Consider the following 21,129-nt stretch of genomic DNA (forward strand, 5'->3'; position numbering starts at 1 on the left):
GCGATTGAAACTCCCTCCAGCTAAACAGGAGACTTGAGGTGCAGCAGGACAGCAAAGTGACTAGGTTGAGGGCTTGTGGTGGCTTGGGCTTCCTGGAGCAACTATTTAGAGGGAACATTGCCCACAGCTGCCTTCGCACAAGTTTAAGAGGGCTAAATTTGTCTCGTTGCATGGGGGGGGGAGTAATTGGCCAAAACTCGCTGAAAGAAAGTTACATGTCTTTCTGACCCATGTTATTAATTCAGCCTCTGAGATAAACGTATTGTGTGAAAGCAGCTGGCTTCCCTTCCTCTCCATCATCCGTGCCTCGATTAACACATAAAAGCCCACAAGGGGTGGGGGTGGGGGCTGGTCGCAAACCAAGAATGAGCTAACTAAGCCGATCGTGGGTTGCTCCGCAGAGAGCAACACACGCTCGAGAGAAACGGCAGCAGTGAGCCTCCTGCCTTCGCTTTCTACCTCTCCGCAATGAGGTACTACTTTTAAGCTTTCTTTGATGGAAATAATTATATTGATTGATGGAAGGCTAAGAAATGGATAACAGATCCAATATACAGAGTTTTATTTTTTGGCCCTAAAAATAGGATGACAGTCTAGTAGAAATTTCTTCATCATTGCTATTGGCTTCAAGTAGCAAATAATTAAACATGGTTTTTAGTGTACTTAGTTAGCCAAAGTTGCCTTTTGCAATTGGCTATTGGTAATCCTCGACTTACGACCAGGATTGATCCCCTAATTTCTGTTGCTAAGGGAAACATTTGTTAAATGAATTTTGCCGCATTTTGCGACTTTTTATTGCCACATTAAGTGAATCATGGTGGTTGTTAAGTCAGGAACATGGCTGTTAAGTGAATCTGGGCTTCTCCATTGTGTAAGGTGACCAGACGTCCCGCTTTTGGTGGGACAGTCCCAATTTTTAACAATTTGTCCCACGTCCCGCAGCATTTTTAAAAAGTCCCGATTTTTTTAAAAAAAATTAATCACACCCCCCCCCCCCGGTCAATGGTGTCCCTCTTTACCAATGTTAAAATCTGGTCACCTTAATCTACTCAGACGCTACCCAGATGCAGACATCATTAAAATGTAACACAGAAAAATAATTTACTCATTTAGTGTTTCTTCAGAAACAAATGTGTAATTCATCTCTGTTCATTTTACTCTATTTATAATCAGAATTTTCAAGTAGAAATTAAGATTTGGAAACATGTGAGATCCATTAAAAGGAGAAAAATCTGGAAGTCTTAAAAAGTAGCTTGCACACTGTGCTTCACTTTTATTGTTTTAGGCTTATTTATTAATAAAATATTAGTTGCATTGTCACCTTTATGATAACACATTGTGTTAAATCACAATCATAGTACTGGGTTTTGGCTTGAAATAATCTGCTGCTGTTAGCCAGTTTGAAATCATGTTTTTGTTGTATTATAGTAATTGCAACAGCAACTTAGTATGATGTACAAATAAGGTTGCATAGTTTCTTTGCAGATTCTTGGCTTGTTTCTGGTTGGATTTATGCCTTGTCCACTTAATCAGAAGAGCAAGGCAAAAATAAACCCCTCATGAACAAAATATTAAAAATAAAATAGGAATTGGCCAAAGAAGCCCCAAAACAGGCTTGTCCTTTAATTCTAGATTCCCAAATAATGACTAAATAAAAGTTTTTGTCCTTTGCGATAAGCGCCACCTTTTGGGAGCAGGCTACATTATGATGCATGCAGATAAGGGGTTGCCATCGCTCTGACCCTATCATTCTGATCCCATGTTCACTGCTGACTCAGTCTATAAACAAGGACCTGACATGGCTTATAGTGCAACAGTAGGAACACTACAAGTAGGAAAGTAAAGAGTTTATTCTGTCCTAAACTGTAATGCATCTTTCATAGCCCTTGGAGCAGAGGTGGGTTTCAAATCCTGGCGCTATTGTTTCGCTTGTGCTCACGTGAACAACTTATGCGCATGTGCAGAAGCATCCGGGCGGGTGGGCAGCGCCTCCCCCTTGCCGCCACTACCTGTTCGACCAATCCGGGCCAAACTGGGAGCAACCACCTCTGCCTTGGGGTAATGGCAATATTGTACTTTGTAATCGAGAATAAGGCTATTAACCCTTTCAGATATATTATATTTATAGACAGGAAGATAAAATATTTCACTTCCACAAAATAAATACAAGCCTTGACACCCTGAAATAAATAAGAATGTAAGTAAATAAAATATCTTAGGGATTTTGCAGCTGGAGCATATCTTTCCCGCACGATTTTCTAGCAACAGCCTGTGAATGACACCAGAATGAATACAGTTAATGCTCTTTCTTTATAGTTATTCCTCAGGCTGTAGAGGATTCAAAATGAACATGAAAGTAATTAGTGTATCTCAGTATTGACATTTTTACACTGCTGGGTTATCATAACGTGGATCTGCAACTGTAATTCTACTACTATAAATGATTCATTAAGTATTGGGCTTTTAATTGTTTTTTTTTCTGCCAACAAATCATCTTAGTGCATGTTTTTCGTTTTTGTTACAAGGAAGGTAGCATATTTCTGAGGTTGTGAGTTCCCAATATAAAGACATTTAGCTGAATTGGTATTATCAGAATGACTAAAATGCAACCAGAAGAGGAACCATAAAAAAAAAAAAAAAGGAAAATTCTGCTATTGTTCTGAACATCCGTACACATTATATATTATTAACTATAATTTTAATCTGCCTAATAACCTAGGTTTCTGGGAATAATTTCATTGGTGTTTAAAATACATTTTTAAACTCATAAAAATCAAATGAATGAATAAATACCACAGGAAATGTGGCAGATAAAATAAAATCCATTATTCCAGTGGTCACTTAGGATCAAATTAAATATCCATTTATTTATAGAAATGCCTCAGGGTGGAGCAAACTACCTTGTGTGATATTACTTGCGTGGATAAAATGCATTTTAAGTTTATAAAATGTAAATAGCAGCCCTGAAAAGACCCCAGCACTTATGGAATTGCATGGATGGAAGAGTTGATTGGACAAAAATGCTTCCCCCCAACTGCTTTTTGCATTAACTGTTTCAGGCTGCCATTCTGTTTTAATACAACTGAGTCAGAATATTCATCCTTCTTGTCCAATGCAACTTTCTTACCCAGTAATCATCCATGACTGTAATATTGCTACAGACTAAATTTACACTATTTCTATAACAAAATTGGTCCTTCAGTTTCCTTTTCCTTTCAAAATGCTTCCTATTTCGTTCCCTTTTTCTCTTGAAGATTTTGTTTCATATTTCTTTGATATTTTATTTTGTTATTGCCACAATGTCGATATTTGTCCTTTACTCTACAGACACTCTGTTCTGGAGAGGCATTCCAAGCAGAGAGTTCTGCTTGATGTCTTTCTTCTTGGGCTTCTTTGAAGTGTGCCAGAATATATTGACTATTGGAGAGATGGTTGTACAATGACAGAAACTCAGGTCTATTTTTTAACCATATCAGTATTCCATTAACATTTCTCTTGCATTTCTTAGTATCTTTATCTAGGTCCATCTGTACTTTCCACAAAGAGAAAGAGAATACTTGAGATCCAATAAATTTTTCCAAATACAGGAAAGTTCTCAGATTCTGCACAAATTTCAGTTTGAACATTGACAAAAACTAATTGCTTTTAGTTTCAGAGCATATTTGGTCATGTACTACATTAGCACGTTCTGTATGTTCGGCATTCCTTTCCTTCGTTCTTAAAATGGGCTAAGATGTAACCGAGACATCAGCTGTAATTTAAGTTCACAGTTACTTGTCAACTGTGCAGAATATACTGCAAGTAAACAATGTATTAAAATATATATTGAATATGTTGAGACTCTCTTGCTATAGAAGTTAGTTAGTTAGTTAAAGTTTAGGAATTAACCATAGAATATATTCTTTTAAACTGCTTATTAAATACATAGTTCAATTTTTTTATATTTATAGTTCTTATTAATTTGTTATTTTATCTTAAATACTTTTATCTTTAATTATACAAAATAATTTTATTCTTCAAATATTAGTTACTTAAGTAAGTTGAATTAATTGAATTAATTAAAATAAATAGACAATAACTAGCTGTTCCATAATAAGGAATTGGAATGTTATGCATAAGGTAAAGGTAAAGGTTCCCCTCACACATATGTGCTGCCATTCCCAACTTGGGAGGGGGGGTAGTTGTTTGTTTGCAGACATTTCATTACCAACCTAGGTAACACCATCAATACCAGAAAGGAGTGAGGATTGATTTCATTTTCTATATTAGTAGCTTGCCCTTTCAGTCTCGGTGAACTTGGTCTTGGTGGTTCCTTGATTAGGCTGTTGTTTACTATTAATTTGTTATAGTTTTATACGTAGTTTGCAAAATTGTATTTGGAACTTTTTGAAGGTTCCTCTTCTTGTACCTTCATTATATGTGATAGAGTGCCTGTCAGAGCCATCATCAAGATTCCCTTTTGGGAGAGATGTGGATGATACGTTTGGTACCATGCCTTAGCTCAATGTTCTTCCACACCCTTCCACTGATCCCTCCTCTATCTATTCCAAGAGAAGGGAAATTGCATAAATCCTTCTCAGAGTAAGTAAAAATGCAGTTCCTGTACCACCTTATTGCATTAACTGGTTTTTTAAGTAAGTGAGTAAGTAAGTAAATAAGTAAGTAAGTAACAGAATGGCTAGGAAGTGTGGCAGCACAATGGAAGAGTTTTCTAGGAAGGATTCAAACCAAAGTCTAACAACAATAGAAGAATAATTTCTATTAGGAACACTCTTGTTTTATAGTACCGTAAACAATATTGCAAAATACAATCATATTATACAGATAATATACACAATATTTAAAGCAGAGTCATAAAAAATACAACATTGTATCAGCTTTGAATTATTCTGAAAACAAACAAATGGAGAAAGAAATCAGTTAAATATCTGCTGTGTGATTATAACAATAGCATGTTAATGATGCCAAAAATATCCTGGTTTAGAGTTACATTGACCAGGTTGTATGGATTTTAATCAAATGAGTCAAAATAAAGTATCCAAAACATACATATTTCCTATTAGTGGAAAGCGTACTTTTATATATCACATTTCTTCCAATAATCTACCAGTTCTACCAGACATTATCTTCACCTGGCATCTTTTCTAAGAAGATAGTGCACTCAGCTACAGAAACAGATGCAAGCAACTTAGCTTCCTTGGTATGTTCCCATAAGGTATTAGAGTATGCTGCCACATAGTGCTGAGGAAGGGAACATGATTAGATGGATGGAAATGTCTTTGGTTAGCAGTTGAGTATTGGAAATACTGTAAATGGAAGAGAAAGGAAGGGTGGGGACGAAAAGAAAAACAAATAATACATAAGCACCTCTATTAAGTTCAGCCAAAGTATGAAGAACACATAGAGGAATAGACTTTTTAAATATAATGAGGGCACAATTTAATGCAGCTTAATTATTTTTCCCTGAAATACTTCCATGCATAGAAACACAGTTAGGATATTGTTAACCACCAAGTTCAGGAAAGTTTATTACTCTATTATTAGCCAGGATTTCATGGGATTCTTTCGCAGTGGTATTGAGTCATTGGCATCTCTCTTTCTACAGCTTATTCCAAGTAATACCTTCAGTACGATTTTTATAAAGGAAGACTGGCAAAGTACAGTCAATTCCATTTATTAGGAAGTGGCTTAAAAAGTGTCCAATTCAGTGAAGGAATAGGAAAAACTATTCATATCAGGTCCAAAAGTGTGTTATATCATGTAGTCTATACTCCTACCTTATATAAACCATATTTATCAAATTGTCATGGCATTACTAACAGTTAAGTCAAACACAGTTAAACTACTAGGATACAATAAATTGTAATTTAATCTTTCCTTTGTATGATCGCTAAGGCTGAATTAATAGAGAACAAATCTTCTTGTACTATATAGCAGGAAAGTTGTTATAGATTCCTTGTTAAAAAAAGATTTTATAGGTCTCATTTATTCACAGCATTAATTTAGAACCTATATTCCTGTTGATTGGACATAAAATATTAAAGGCAAATATACGTGTTCCAGGATACTGTTGCAAGATCCAGTCTAGGTTGGTCACTGGGACCAGAGGTTTTTGCCTTTGAACTTCTCTCTGGCAGAGTGTGTGCTTTGGGCTATTCTGTGTATATGGTGCCTTGGAGGTGGGAGATACTTCGAATGAAATCTACCGGATCCCCTACATGGATTGCTCTTGTGACTATATAGGACAGATGGGGAGGAAGCTAACTATCAGATTGCAAGAACACAAGTGGGTGGTCAGATGAGGAGACCCAAACTCATTGGTAGTTTGCAATGCAATAAACAAGGAAATACATTCAATTTTGCAGTTAAGTTTGTTGGATGAGCAGGCACAAAAATTTCCAGGGATGTGATTGAAGCCTGAGAAACAGGGCTCTTGTCAATCAATAGGAGACCTGATTTACCCCCAGCATATCAGGAGGTGAGGACTTGGCAGCACAAGGGAATAACTGTCAATGACTTAATAACCAGCCATCATTATCCCAATCTATATTTAAAAAGCGACATACCACAGGCACCATATAAATACCACACAAAGAATAGCCCAAAGCACACACTCTGCCAGAGAAAAGTTTGCTGAGGATGGGCTCTAGCACAAGTCCCAAACCTCAGAAATCAAAACCTCTGGTCCTGGTGACCAGTCCAGATTGACTCCTACAACAAAATATTAAAATTAAACATAAAACCATGGGACAATGATGCAATGGTAAGCAGCAAATGCTGAATTTGGCATTAAAACTGGAAAATAACAAAGGATTAAAGTTTTTTTATATAACCCAATTTTACAAAACACCAAATTTAAATCAGAAGAAAAACCAGCCAATCTTATCTAAACTTGAATTCCAACTTTGCAGCTCACAGGGAGGGATTCAGCTTCATGTGGTGCATGAAAATACATTTCAAAAGATATATAGAGAATAGTGTTTTGGAAGGTATTAGCTGACATGTGTTTCAGACATGTTTGAAATTAAAAAAATATATGTTTCTCCATAACACATGCTATTTGGACTATTTGTATGTATCCCTATAGCAACTAACAATAGCGCATTCAGTTGCATCCAATAAAACACTTATTCAAGGCAAACTGAGACTGGAGGCTGATTGAGAAATAGTTACACCACAGCAGTTGTTTAGGTAATATATTATTACAATACTAGTAACCAAACTGCACTTATAAATGTCGAAGAATCGTATCATATATTAGTGTTTTAAGTACAATTGTGTTTTATTGTATCTGGCCCTATTCCCATAAGATACTTAACCCATTCAGTCATTAAACCAGTCAAATTGCATCACTGGTGATTCTGGCAGTGCATGTAACTACTGAAACCAACAAAGTACTTTTTTGAGAATATTGAGATCCCATTCCCTTTCTTCAGGTGGCATCAGAAATCTGAACACAGCTGCCAAAGAAGCATTGATCAACTCTTGAAAATTAGCTCCATCAAATGGAACAATCCCATTACTTACACTGGAATTAGATAATCTAATTAGGCATGTTATTATAGGTAGTAAATGGGGTCAAATTCAATCTCTGGAAACTTAATTGATGGTGTTTCTTGTTTTTTTCTCTTTTTTGTTTGGTGTTCTCATACAATACATACAGTTGCTTCTCTCCACTTATCCAATTACAAGTGTGTGGGAACAGTGCCATTGGTTCTAGTATAATTTAAGAATTTAACTCGTTAATAAAATGAATAGTTGTTTAGAAATGTGCATAAATTACTAAATACTAGTGAGTGATCCAAATGTTAGAACATTGAAATATGGATAATGGCTCACCCAGGGACGTGCAGTCACTAGAGGCAGGGGAGGCGGGGCCTCACCAGTCTCCTGAGGGAAAGGAAGAATTTTAAATAATTTTTTTAAAATAATTAAAGCCAGGGTAGTTGCTACCAGATTCAAAGTCACAGTGGCTTGGTGTCTGCTCTCAGTGTTAACTATGGGAGGAGGCCAGAGAACTCGGGGCCTCTTTTGCCTAAGGAATTGTTCGCCTTTTAAAAGTTAAGGAGGAGTTAATAAGTGAAAACTTTCATATGCAAAAGAGGCACTGATTCTCCCACCTCCTGATCGGGGAGCAGCGAATCATGCCTTATGAGCACGCTTACGTTGAGCACGCTTACGTTGGGCGGACAAGAGGAGAGTTGAGAGAGTTTCCACCGCATGGAAAAGGTGGATCGGACGGAGGGAGGGGGGGATTCAAATTTATTGTAATTTAATTTGTAATTTTTTATTGTGAGGTGTGTGTGTGTGTTTCTTTCTTCACAGCGGTGGGGTTGGAGGAGGCCGGGGGTGAGACGGCGGAGCGCAGAGGCGGCAGGGACGTTCTCGCTGCTGTGTCCCAACAGGCCAGGTGTCTCGCATTTATGTCCACCATAAACATGAGACGCCTGGCCTGTTGGACACAGGGGTGCCAGGGGGAGGAATGGGCTGGGTGGGCTGGCTGGCTGGCTGGGGAGGGGGGAGCCCTTTAAAGCCCTGCTGCCGCATCTTCCCAGCAAGACTTCCTTTCGGCTCACAGTTTCTTTCCCCTTGCCTGCCTTAACCAAAGCTTGGCGCCCTGCCTCTGCTTTCACGCTCTCCCTCCCTCAGCTGTGCAGCAGCATCGGCGGTAGCTCTTGGCCTACGGCGGCAGCATCGCACAGGCTGTGGAAGGAGGAGGAGGAGGAGAGAACCAAGAGAGGCTTTTACCGGGCGTGCGCCCCACAGCCAGGACCGTCATTGTGCCTCAAGCTGCGTTTCTTCCTGCAAAGCCCTTCGGGCAACCCGATAGCTCTGCCTGATGCCCGAAGGGCTTTGCAGGAAGAAACGCGGCTTGAGGCGCAATGACCGTCCTGGCTGTGGGGCTCACGCCCGGTAAAAGCCTCTCTTGGTTCTCTCCTCCTCCTTCCACAGCCTGTGTGACGCTGCCGCCGTAGGCTGAGAGCTACCGCTGACGCTGCTGCACAGCTGAGGGAGGGAGAGCGTGAAAGCAGAGGCAGGGCGCCAAGCTTTGGTTAAGGCAGGCAAGGGGAAAGAAACTGCGAGCCGAAAGGAAGTCTTGCTGGGAAGATGCGGCAGCAGGGCTTTAAAGGGCTCCCCCCTCCCCAGCCAGCCAGCCCATTCCTCCCCCCGCCACCACTGTGTCCAACAGGCCAAGTTGCTGGGAGGAGAAAGTTTGGGCTGCAGAGCAGAGTTTGAACTGCCAAGTGACGTGCGTTGAGCTTCATGGCCGGTGAGGGTACCGCTCTATGGCGGACGCGGCACCGGGGCTTTGGCGGGGCTTTCACACTTGCCTCACTGGCCATGAAGCTCACCGCACGTCACTGGGCTCACCTACAATTTATTATAATTTCATCATATAATTAGGGTTACCAGATCTGGGCTGCAAAAATCCAGATAGATGCTAGATAGAAACAAAGATTTAGAATATTCTGTATCTGCTGCCATCCAGAGGTCTAGATATTTGCAGCCAGATAGCATATTGGGCACACCATTTATGAATTTTCATAAATATTGCTATTTATTTATTATGTTACCTGTTTTAAAAATTCAGTTTCTCACACATTTTGCACAAATTCTGTGAGGTAGATCAGGCTAAAAAAATCATGAGATGAGATGAGTTGAGATGAAGAGTTGAAGCTGTGCCTTCTCATTGGAGACAGTCTAAATCTAGAATAACTATGCAACACTGCTCCATTCCTTCATGATTAACTTGGCTCTCCTTTAAATTAAATTAAATTAAATTTAAATTAAGTCTCCTTTACAAATTTTAGATGGACAGTTCTAATCTGTTTCATCAAACTTTTAATGGTATATGATCCTGTTTTATTTTCTAACTACAACTTTGATTCTTGGGTTTTATTGAAGTGAATGGTTCTGTTTCTGTTTATTGTTATGATATTAAACCTTTGGTACTTTTATTGTATATATTAACAGTGCTGATAGACCAAGGAAGGGATTCCTGATAATTAAATGGAGAAATCAGCAATTGGGGTGTGTGTGTTATGTTTTAAATATAAATTAGACTAGATCACCCCTGTGTCAGGTGCTGCTTCATTTAATAATCAGGAAAGAAACCGCTCAACTCCATTCTTAGAATTAAGTGTACTTCTACTAATTACAAATGATGAGTAGCAAAGCAAAGCTGAGTCTGAGTAAATTGGCGCAAAAGCAATGGATATCATGTATAATTCAATCCCCTCCCCTTGGCACCCCATTTCATAGTCCAATAATAATTCACCCAACTGTCAGGTGGGAGATATCTTCAAAAAGCATCATCAGGCTGGAATGCTGGACAGTTGGCCTTGGCGGGAAACTCCCGTCTTCCACATGCGCAGAGAGATGGTCAGGACAGCTTCTAATAACACTCCTCCAGCACATAATGATTCCCTTCCCAAACACCATGCCCACCCTCCCTGTTTCAACAGCAGCTGAAGCAGCAGCAAAGCAGAGGCTGACATCCGGCCCTCCTCCAGAAAAGGGCAGTCACAACTGCAGAAACGAAAGAACACAGACAAACAGATGAACAACATGACATAGAAGAGAGAAAGGGGAAGGGGAAAAGGAAAATTAGCAGTCCATATAAAAATCAGGGCTTGTCAGGGTAAGTTGAGTAGAACTTGCGGAGCAGACAAGGAGCCCGAACATGGGACTTATCAACCAATTCAGTGTGAGATAGGGGGAAATGTTTCCAAGCCACAAGATACTGTATACGGTTCCTCCATTTACGAGAGTCCAAAATCTCCCGGACTTCAAAATGCTGCTCTCCCTCTATCAAAAGCGGGGCGGGCGGAAGAGGAGTCCTCAATGGAGAAGTATGTTCAGGTTTCAGGAGATTAACATGAAAAACAGGATAAACCCGGCTGAGATGCTTAGGCAATTGGAGGCATACGGAAACAGAGTTGATGATCTTGATAATTGGAAACGGGCCAACATATTTTGGACCCAATTTCTTTGACTTTTGAGTCATTTGAAGAAACTTAGTGGATAAATAAACCCGATCACCAATCTTATAGTCATGGGGTTTAGACCATTTCCTATCAGCCTACTTCTTATGTGTGCGGTGTGCAGCATCCAGCGCCCGGTGCGTCAAAGGCCACATCTCCCAAAGGCATCACTCCACTCGGAGAGTGAGGACACTTGTGGTTTCTCGCGAGGAATCTCCGGAATGGGCACAAAATCTTGCCCGTATACAACACGTAAAGGGGTAAAGCCCGTGCTACTGTGTACAGAATTGTTGTAAGCCACTTCAGCATGAGGCAACAATTCCACCCAATCATCCTGCTGGTGGTTGATGAAACAACGAAGATATTGCTCCAGCACAGAATTAGTCCTCTCGCAGGCCCCATTAGTCTGAGGATGGTGGGAGGAGCTTAAGCCCTGGGCAGAGCCAATCAGTTTCAGGAATTCTTTCCAAAACAGGGAGGTGAACTGAACACCCCTATCTGAAATGATGCGGTCCGGCACCCCATGCAAGCGATATATATGTGAGATGAACATCTTAGCCAGAGATTTGGCGGATGGGATCTTGGAGCAAGGAATGAAATGAACTTGCTTGGAGAATAAGTCAGTAACAACCCAGATTACTGTATTTCCTTGACTCTCTGGAAGTTCAACAATGAAATCCATGGAGATCTCCTTCCACGGGGCTTCCGGGTGAGCTACCGCCTGGAGCAATCCTTGGGGTTTTCCCGGAGGGCGTTTCGCAGCGGCACAAATGGGACAACTAGCCACATAAGACTCAATGTCTTTTTTCAACAAAGGCCACCAAAATTGTCTCTTAACCAGGCGCAAGGTTTTGACGAATCCAAAGTGTCCAGCCATGCGAGAGTCATGAGCCTGTTGGAGGACGATGGTTCTAAAGGATGCAGGGATTATAATTTTGCACCACTCCAAGCTAATCCATCTTTCATGGTGCATTCATTCATGTGTTGCTGGAACAATCATCCTTTGTAAGGGCCCCCTTTAGTTCAGAGATAAAGTCTTTTGTGACCTCCAGCTTAGAAGTTGTCTGACTTCTAGTGACAACAGGAGCAGCCAGACTTCTTGTGGGAATGACAGGTTGGAGCACACTGAGTTTTGAACTGTTGTACTGCGGAAGCCTGGACAAAGCATCAAATTCTTCCCTCCCAGAATGTATTTCAAAGTAAAATTGAACCTATTGAAATGTTGAGCCCAGCGCATCTGTTTGGGATATAGCTTCCTGGGGGTTTTCAACACCTCCAAGTTCTTATGGTCAGTCCACACCTCAAAAGGGTGTTTAGCGTCCTCTAGAAAGTGACGCCAAGTCGTCAAAGCCCAACGAACAGCAAAAGCCTCCTTTTCCCAAATAGCCCAGCGTCTCTCAGTGTCGGTCAGCTTGCAAGAGGTGTAAGCGCAGGGCTGTAATTTACCCTGGGCATTTGCTTGAAGCAATACTGCTCCCACCGCCACATCACTGGCATCAGCCTGGACCACAAAAGGTGCATCCATGTCAGGGTGTTTCAGCACCGGTTCCTCTGCAAACAGGCGTTTCAACTTTTCGAAAGCAGCCTGACACTCCATAGTCCAGTTCAACGGTTTGCTAGGTTTGGGCTTTACTCCTCCTTTAGATTTAAGGAGGTTAGTGATAGGGAGAGCAGTGAAGCAGAGGCCTGATCAGAACCCTGATTTTAAGAGGCCTATATATTTCATTTCAAGATCAGTACTCTAATACAAAATGGAAAAGAAAGTGATCACACACAAAAATTCTAAAAAGTGTTGATATATCCAAAGCACATTGCATTTCTTAGTGAGGTATCACAGAGATATGAACATTGTAGGCTAGATGAATAAATAAATGTCCCTTTTGAATCTCTGGACAAATCATTAGTATGCCAATCCATAATAGACTTTGAGGATAGAATTATTTGGAATCCAATACACTCTGAAATGTGTAATGTAGCTGTTTATTGTTTCCTACATGCCTAATAGCACTCACACTTTTAGGAAGAAAGAAAAGGAGGATATAGGACAGTAGAATTTTATTTTATTTGTGGTATATATTGTAAGACAAAGTTGAATAGCCAAATCCAAGCAGAATGTATTACTATAGATTCCCATGAATCTTTCTTTGCATGATTTCTACCCATCATTTTCTTGTAATGATTATGCTGACTTTATTTCTAGCAATTTTACTTTTTAGGCTAGAACAGGACATGTTATGCTAAAGTTTAAACTCGCTACCATCACTTCAGTGAACAGGGTATCACAGTAATTTACAATATATCATAGTATATTATAGTAACACTGTAACTGGAATAAGTAATTTTCAACTAATCATAGCAAAAGCTATATATCCATATATTCTTAACAATAAGTGGTACCATTCCATTTCCTCAGTGCTTGCAGTTAAGTACATAAATACCTGTGCTGCCAGCTTCATTAGTTGGCTTTTCATCCATTGTAACTAATGTGGTCTTTCCTTTTTCATGATAGCATTGGTCCTCAGCAAATCTCCTTTAGCATTTTGTGGTGCAGCAGCAATAGCAGCAGTAACAAAAATGTTTGAAATGCCTGTTCAAAGCAGGCATAAACCCTAAAGGCTTCCACAGAACAACTGGGACACAAAGAGAACAGGGACATTGTAAATATTGCTGTCAAAGTACTCCTCTTTACAACATAAAAATTGTGGAGTTTGCCCCAGCTGCAAGTCAGCCCCATAAGAATGCCAGGTGCCTCTTTACACAAGCACAAAATTTGAGAGAAAAATTTTATAAGATGCTTTATAGATGGCACTTAGATCCCAAAAAGCTTGCTTCTATGTATTCAAATGTTCAGCCTAAATGTTGGAGATGTGGTTCTTTTGATGCTACGTATTTTCATATATGGTGGACATGTCGTAATGTTAAGGCATTTTGGATAAAAATTTGGTGGATCCTGCAAAATATCTTCAAAAAAAGGATAAAATTCACTCCCCAGCTGTTTTTACTAGGTATATGTATTGACTTTGTAGCAGTAGAGATTAATTTGGTTCTGTACTTAATAACGGCAGCAAGACTCTTGGTGGCGCAATACTGGAAGAAGAAAGACCTGCCTACAATTCAAGAATGGACTTTGAAGGTTACAAACTTAGCCGAAATGGCAAAAATTTCAGCATATCTTAAAGAACATTCAAACGAGAGGTATAAACGAGACTGGAAAAAATGGATTGATTATATACAAAGCAAATACGGGACTAAGAAACTCCAGATAGCTTATGCTTAAAATCAGTAATAACTTAAACTGTTAAAAATTTGGGTAACAGCAAGAAGCTGAGTTCAATGTAGAGATATTTTAGACTGTGATTGTCAAAAGGTTATACCATGTATGGGTTCTGGGAAGTCGGGGGGATGGAAGGGAGGTGGGGATCTAGGGGGAGGGGGGAAATATAATATGTGTTAAATTTTAAAGCATGATTGCACTTGTATACTGTGGTTTTTTAATGTTAGTGTCAAAACAGAACAAACTGAATATATTGGAAGGTAATAGAAGTATACCGAAGGGAGGAGCTGAGTGAAAGAAGAAGGAGAGTAGAGAGGGTGAGAGAGAGGAAGAGGAGAAGGAAGGGAGGGAATGGATTAAGAGAGGGAGTGATAGGGTTAGGGTTAGATAGAGGGAGAGGGGAAGTAGGTGTAGAGGGGTATGAGAGAAGGAAGAATGAAAGTTGGAGGGGGATGAAAGAGGGTGTATGGTGGGCTAAGGCGGTATATTGGGTTTGTATTGTAGGGGGCATTTTCTATAAAAGTGAGGGCTGTGTTTATTACCCAATGTTATATGCCTCGGTTGCACAGTAAACATGTGATTGTATAGAATGAAATGGAAATAAAAAAAGACTTGTGGAAAAAGAATGCCAGGTGCCTCTACATTCTCATTATAGCACATCTTTTTGTTGCCTTTCTTCTTTTTTGTTCTGTTTATAATCAAAATGTTGCTGCTTCTTTTTATTGTTGTGAATATCATTATTCATAATAATATTATTCATAGTTCTTTTCCTTGCTGATATTATTTTGGTGAGCTCATGCATGAAAAAGGAGAAGTCTCGAGATTGCATATTTGTATGTGTCAGTGTTTTGGCCTGGTGCAAATGTAGACATTGTTACACATTAAATAGCAATATAGTACATTTTTACCATGATGCTAAGAACTGTGACTGGATGTCCATGCAGCTGTTTTATCTGACCAGCCAGTGTTAATTTTCAATGAAAAAGTCTAGTTTTTTCCATCTCTGAGCCCTGCTATCTCTGAAGAGTACGTCAGTTGAACCCAAGGAAATGGACAGAGTCCTCATGGCTATGAGCTTGGCCATCTATGTTCCGCACTCCTGCTTGGACAATGCCTCTCAGGAGATGGCATGTAATTGAGACCCACCGCTGGTTAATGCCTTGGTGGGGAGGCATTGGCATCACCTGCTTAGAAGGAAGCAGTGGGCCATTCAGTTCTCAAGAGGCATTGTGCCTTAGTTATTTCCTAGTTGGATTACTGCAATGCAGTCTATGTTGGGCTGCCCGTGAAGACCAACTGAAAGTTCCAACTAGTACAGAATCAGCAGCAAACAAAATGAAGGGTATCTTTAGGCTCACCCACATGGCTCCCAGTTTCTTCCTGGGTGGAATTCAAGGGACTGATTATTATCTTTCTTTAAAGCCCTATATGGCATGGGACCAGATTATTTGCATGCCGTCCCTAAAGAAATCTGCCCGACTACCAGATTAGATAGAATCAGCATGCTCCTAGGCCTTTCCCTTAAATGTTGCTATGTTGTAGAATCCAGAAAGGGTGCCCTTTCTGTGGTAGCCCTACTCTATGTAATATCTCCCTCCCCCCAAAAAAGTTGTCTGCCTCCCACATTTTAATCTTCCAAGAAGCAATAAAGATCTGGCTTTTTCCCAAGCGCTGGGAAATGGGGAACTAAGTTTAGTTATGGCAACAGGTTTTTGTTTGGTTTTATTGTGTTTTGGTTTTAATATTTTTTTTATTTTATTTTTATGGTATATAGGTTGGTTTTATCTTTAACCATGATTTCAGAAGCTACATTTTTTCTAGTTCTGTATGTCTATGCTAGATATTAGAAAATAGTCTTCTCTCGAAACATAAAGTTTCCCACATAAAGTTTGACTTATTTTCCCAAATCAGATGGAGCCAGATGCTTTGAAAATGCTATAGTCACAGTAGCTTGCATATTTCTAATATGTTAGTTTGCTAGACAATGCACACATTATCCATGTATCCCCAAAAAATATTGTCAGACTTTGTGGGGGATGGTAATAGACTTTATATCTCCTACTCCTTAAGAACCTACAGTTATGGAAACAAAGTGTTACTGGCATAAGAGTAACCTGTATTACATTACAAATTATTTGAAATATGCATATTTTATTGGGGAGGGATAAAGCTACTTTGATTTTTTTAAGCAAATTAAAAAAACAATTTAGAAATGTCTGAATTAAAAATCATTTAAACGTTAAATCAAATAATTTCATCTGGCTGCTCTCTTACTATAATTTTGTACTTGAAATAATTTAGATATCTGTAGGATAGAAGCATCTGTACCTTATCATGTATAACTTTTCCTGATTATTTCTTGAACTGCAGACTAAACATGCGATTCTGACATAAGGCAGCATCACATTTGTATTCCTAGTTTATTCGAATGCCTTCACCAGCTGAACTAATGTCTCATAAAGAACAACTATGACCTCAAGGGAATCTTGTAGGAGGCACTAAACTGTCGAAGGCCAAAAAGAAGTTACAACTATTTATACCAAAATTCCTGATCCTAAGTCATACTATATACATATATCATCCCAACCTTATATTGTATACCAGTCATATATATGTGAAGATTGTTTAAGCAGAAATCCCCACTATCATATTTTAGAACTTTTCAAAATTCCATCATGTTTAATACAAGTTTCAAGAGTATAGGCCCATATAAGTATTATTATTCCGCATAGAAACAATAGCTTGATTACAAGTTCATTGTTGTGTCCTGCCAGCAACCAGCAGAGCTGGCAGCAGATCCAGAAAGTGAGGATGGGGAGGAACATGGGCCAGTCCTGGAGTCTGGGGAAGGCTCTGATGAGGGCTCTGTGACAGAGGCAGAGAGGGGGGCAGAGCTGTGTGCCAATTATCAGCTGCCTTCGGAGTCAGACATCAGTGAGGCAGGCGAACACCTGGAGCCTGTTCCCAGTATGCGCATGCACAGAGTTGCCAGACAAAGGAAACAGCTAAAGAACGGGGGGCAACTTGGGAGTAAGGCCACAGATGGACGATGAATGGCCCCTCCCATAGGGAATAAAAGAGTAGCGAAAAGGACTGGGGTTTGCAGGAGACAATTAGTTCACTAATTGGTTAGTGACTCTCTGAGATTCTTTGCCAAGTTCTGCAGATATCAGCCTGTCGGCTCTCCAAGCCAGATTAGGTGTGTGACTGTAAATCCTCCTTTGGAAGATTTTGCTGGCTGAGAATGAGCAGAATTCACTGTAAATTAATAAGAGGACTTTTTGCTGGGACAAGAAGTTTGTTTTGTGCTCTTGGGATGCCTCGGTCAGAACATTCATGTTTTATAAATGGGTGGCTACATGTGCAAAGACAATCTTACTTGTAGGGACACCGTGTTAAAGGCAGTATTGGGATTCAAATTAACAACCGATTCTCTGCCCTAAAGATTTCTTCCAACAACCAGTTCACCAAACTGTTCAGAAAGTTAACAACTGGTTCTCCTGAAGTGGTACGAACTGGCTGAATCCCACGACTGGAAAGGATAATGGGAATGGCATACCTACTAACAAGCATGACTGTACAAACATGGATATGACTATACACAAAACTGGGAAATCTGGTTTCCAAACTCCACTTGAACATGAAAGTTACTGGGTGACATTGACTCAATCCTATGTACCCCATCACCTTGATCTCCCTTGTGTCATTACTGTGATAATAGCATGTAATTAATACTCAGAAATGCAAAATTAAAAAAAAACCTGATTATTTGGAAAATATAGATTATACTTCCGTGGGACTGTTCTGTGAAACTCTTCTAATAAAAAGCTCCCATCATGATAACATTTCTTAAAAGCAGGGAGTCTGACATTTGCTCTTCAGTAAAAGCACAAATCTCCATACACTTAAAATATAAGAAGCTGGAGCTATTTGTTGACAAATGAAAGTAAAAGGGTTGTACAGGTACCTTGTAATGGGAGGGATGGAATCCTTAAAATTTTGTTTTGGCCAGGATCTGTCAAGTTCAGTCTTAAGAGTATTTGAAAGTTGACCTGTCTCCAAAAAATTGGTCATGCTTCTTGGAAATGAGAAAAATGCTAGAAATATGCATAATTCTGCATTAATGGAATGTAAGTGGTTAGAAGTGATCTGGGGGTAATCAAGAATTGTACAGTACTTTCTTTGAAAAGCTGGTTCTTCAGGTGCATGTCTTCTTGAATTGTTACCTGTTTTCTTTCTGGTTTGTGCCACAATAGATGGCCTGGTAAGATGGACAATCTAAGTCCTACCAGGTATGCAACCTAAATAAGCAGTTTCACATAGATCTGAATTGCTACCATGTCCAGACTAAATTACAAACCATTTTCTTCAGGATAAAAGCAGCCAACCAGAAGCAAAAAATAAATAAATCAGAAAGCTTCAAGTAACATTTTATTCTTCTTAATCCTGTAATTAAAAAGTCAGAAAATATAGTTTGTCGAGTAAGATTAGCTTATTTTTAAGCATAATGTTTTCCTTCCAACAATTACTTTGTTAAGAAGAAGTAAAAAACTGTTATATAAAAAACTCTCTGTGAAGGCCCATAATATTGGATCAATATTAAATTGTAGTGTCCAGTGCATAATTCTGTCCATCTTCTCATTCTTGGATAAAAGAATCATAAAATATAATGGCACTCCACCTGTTTATTCTCACTCATTCTTCGCTATATAGCATAACCTATAGGACAGCATTACATTGTATGTCTTATATTGTCTGTCCCTTTATGATTGTATTGTGTGATAAATCAGATGGACTCAGAGTACGAACACTGTAAAAATGAAACTGAACATAGAATTCATGCACTCAGAATCAGAACAGACTATGTCGCAAAAAAATGAAATTTACAATGTTTAGTAAATATACAGTATATACATCTTTATTTGAAGGTATTTCAAAAGATACCTTCTTTTGAAGATATCTTTTGAAAGCACAAGGGTGCCCCTTAGTGGAATTTTAGCTCACAAGTGCAATGCATTCCAAAGCTATTCAGAATTACAGCAGTTCTTCATTTTATTTTATTTTGAGCACTTGAAGAAATCTGCATTCACATTTTCTCCAACTCTATTAATCACATTGTAAATTCTTCTTCTATTTTTTAAGTCAGTTTAGTTTATTCATTCTTCCGTGTCCACAGTCCATTGGAATAGTTAGGGAACTAAAAAGAGAATATGTTCAACTTTAGTATCAGATTATAATTATGTTAGTTGTATTTACCATTTTCATTAAGAGCAAGTATAGAGTGGTTAATAGTTTAAACTTAATGATTTTAAGCCCTCGCCTTGGGTTTGTCAAGTCTTAACCTCACTTCATTTATTTCAATTAGATAATTTCCTTAATAGGTTGTAAGAATATATCTTGGCCTAAGCAAAGCATATGTAAAGGAAAGTAGAGATATTCTTTGGAAGGGAGGTTTTCAAGATTCTGTTTCTATACCCTATAACAACAAAGTAGCATTCCAGAAATCCTTACAGCATGGTTCTCAACTGTTTCTTCACTATGGAACCCGTTTAAATACCTTTTATGATGACCACGGACCTCCCAAACTTAACTCAAGATTTAAATCATAACATTTCTTAAGCCATTGCAGACCACCTGTGATGGCATTGCTGCCCTCCCAGGGTCCCTGAACCATAGGCTGAATCATTGCCTTATAGTATTTGTTTCTTCACCTGACCTACTTGAAGGACTGGCCTCAACTTTGAAAGCCACCAATCCAATCTTAACATTCCTTTCCAGGATTGGATAATACATTCCATGACATTCGGTTTAGCAACCAAGAGTAATAACCTAAGCTGGATGGCATTAACAATTATTTGGATATACAGTTGTCCCAAAGTTGTACTAAAAAACATCCTCAACAATTCCTAATCAAACTGGAGCCACTGTTTGTGGCTGAGATCTAACAAGCTTCAGCCATAGATTATCTATTTTTTAAAATATTTTCTTAATCACTTCAATAAAGAAGTGGAAGGGATGTTTATTTGCAGATGATGCAAAATTAGATGGGATTTTGAGAAATATATTTCAGGGGTACTTGATAGGTTAGACAGGTTGAAAATACTAGAATGAAATAGACAACAGAAACTTATGCGCTTGGAAGACAAAAAATGCATGGATGTATTACGGATAGAGATACCTGGCTTGGTAATATTATTTATAAAAAAAATATTTTAGTATAGTTGATTGCAAACTGAATATTATTCAGCAGTGTAATATGGTAGCAAAAAAGAAATTTAATTCTATTATATAAAGTATAAAAGTGTAATTTCCAAATAATTGGAATTAACAGTTACAGTATTCTGCATTGGTCAGACTCCATTTAAATGCTGGGTCCATTTCTAGCCACCAGATTTTAATAAGTTTCTGCTACATAGTTTTTCTGAAATGCAGATGAAGATGATTTACAACTAATAACTAATGGTTGAAAGATAACAAAAACTTTGAGCAGTTTGATGATGGAATCCATTACCCAAAAGAATAATGGCTTCTCCCTGAATGTCTTCAAGTGTGGATTCTAGAGTAATCTAGATTTCTGCACCAAGCAAGGGGGTAGGATATGATGGCCTTTCCAACTCTATGATTGTACAACTAACTGGCAAGATATAAATCCAAATCCCTATTCAGACATGGAGCTCTCCATGTCTTTGGCTCAGTTATTCTTTCTCAGTGCTGTATGGACAAAATCAGGGAAGATTCCTTGTCATTTATGTAGAGTGGTATTCCAGAGAAGCAAGATATGACATAAATGCAATAAATAAAAATGTTTTATTACTGTTTGATTTTAAATTCTGGCTTGCTCCCCATAGGAAAGACACTTACAAACCTTAT

At 38.9% G+C, this 21,129-nt stretch overlaps 1 protein-coding gene across 2 annotated transcripts in view; it reads left to right on the forward strand.

Annotated features, from left to right (window-relative positions):
• The window catches only part of RSPO3 (R-spondin 3), a 71,341-nt gene that overhangs the window by 44,900 nt on the left and 5,312 nt on the right, over window positions 1–21,129 (forward strand). The gene's annotated exons all lie outside the window — the stretch shown is intronic.

This window comes from Thamnophis elegans, chromosome 4 (genome assembly GCF_009769535.1).
Source record: "Thamnophis elegans isolate rThaEle1 chromosome 4, rThaEle1.pri, whole genome shotgun sequence".
NCBI classification, from domain to species: domain Eukaryota; kingdom Metazoa; phylum Chordata; class Lepidosauria; order Squamata; family Colubridae; genus Thamnophis; species Thamnophis elegans.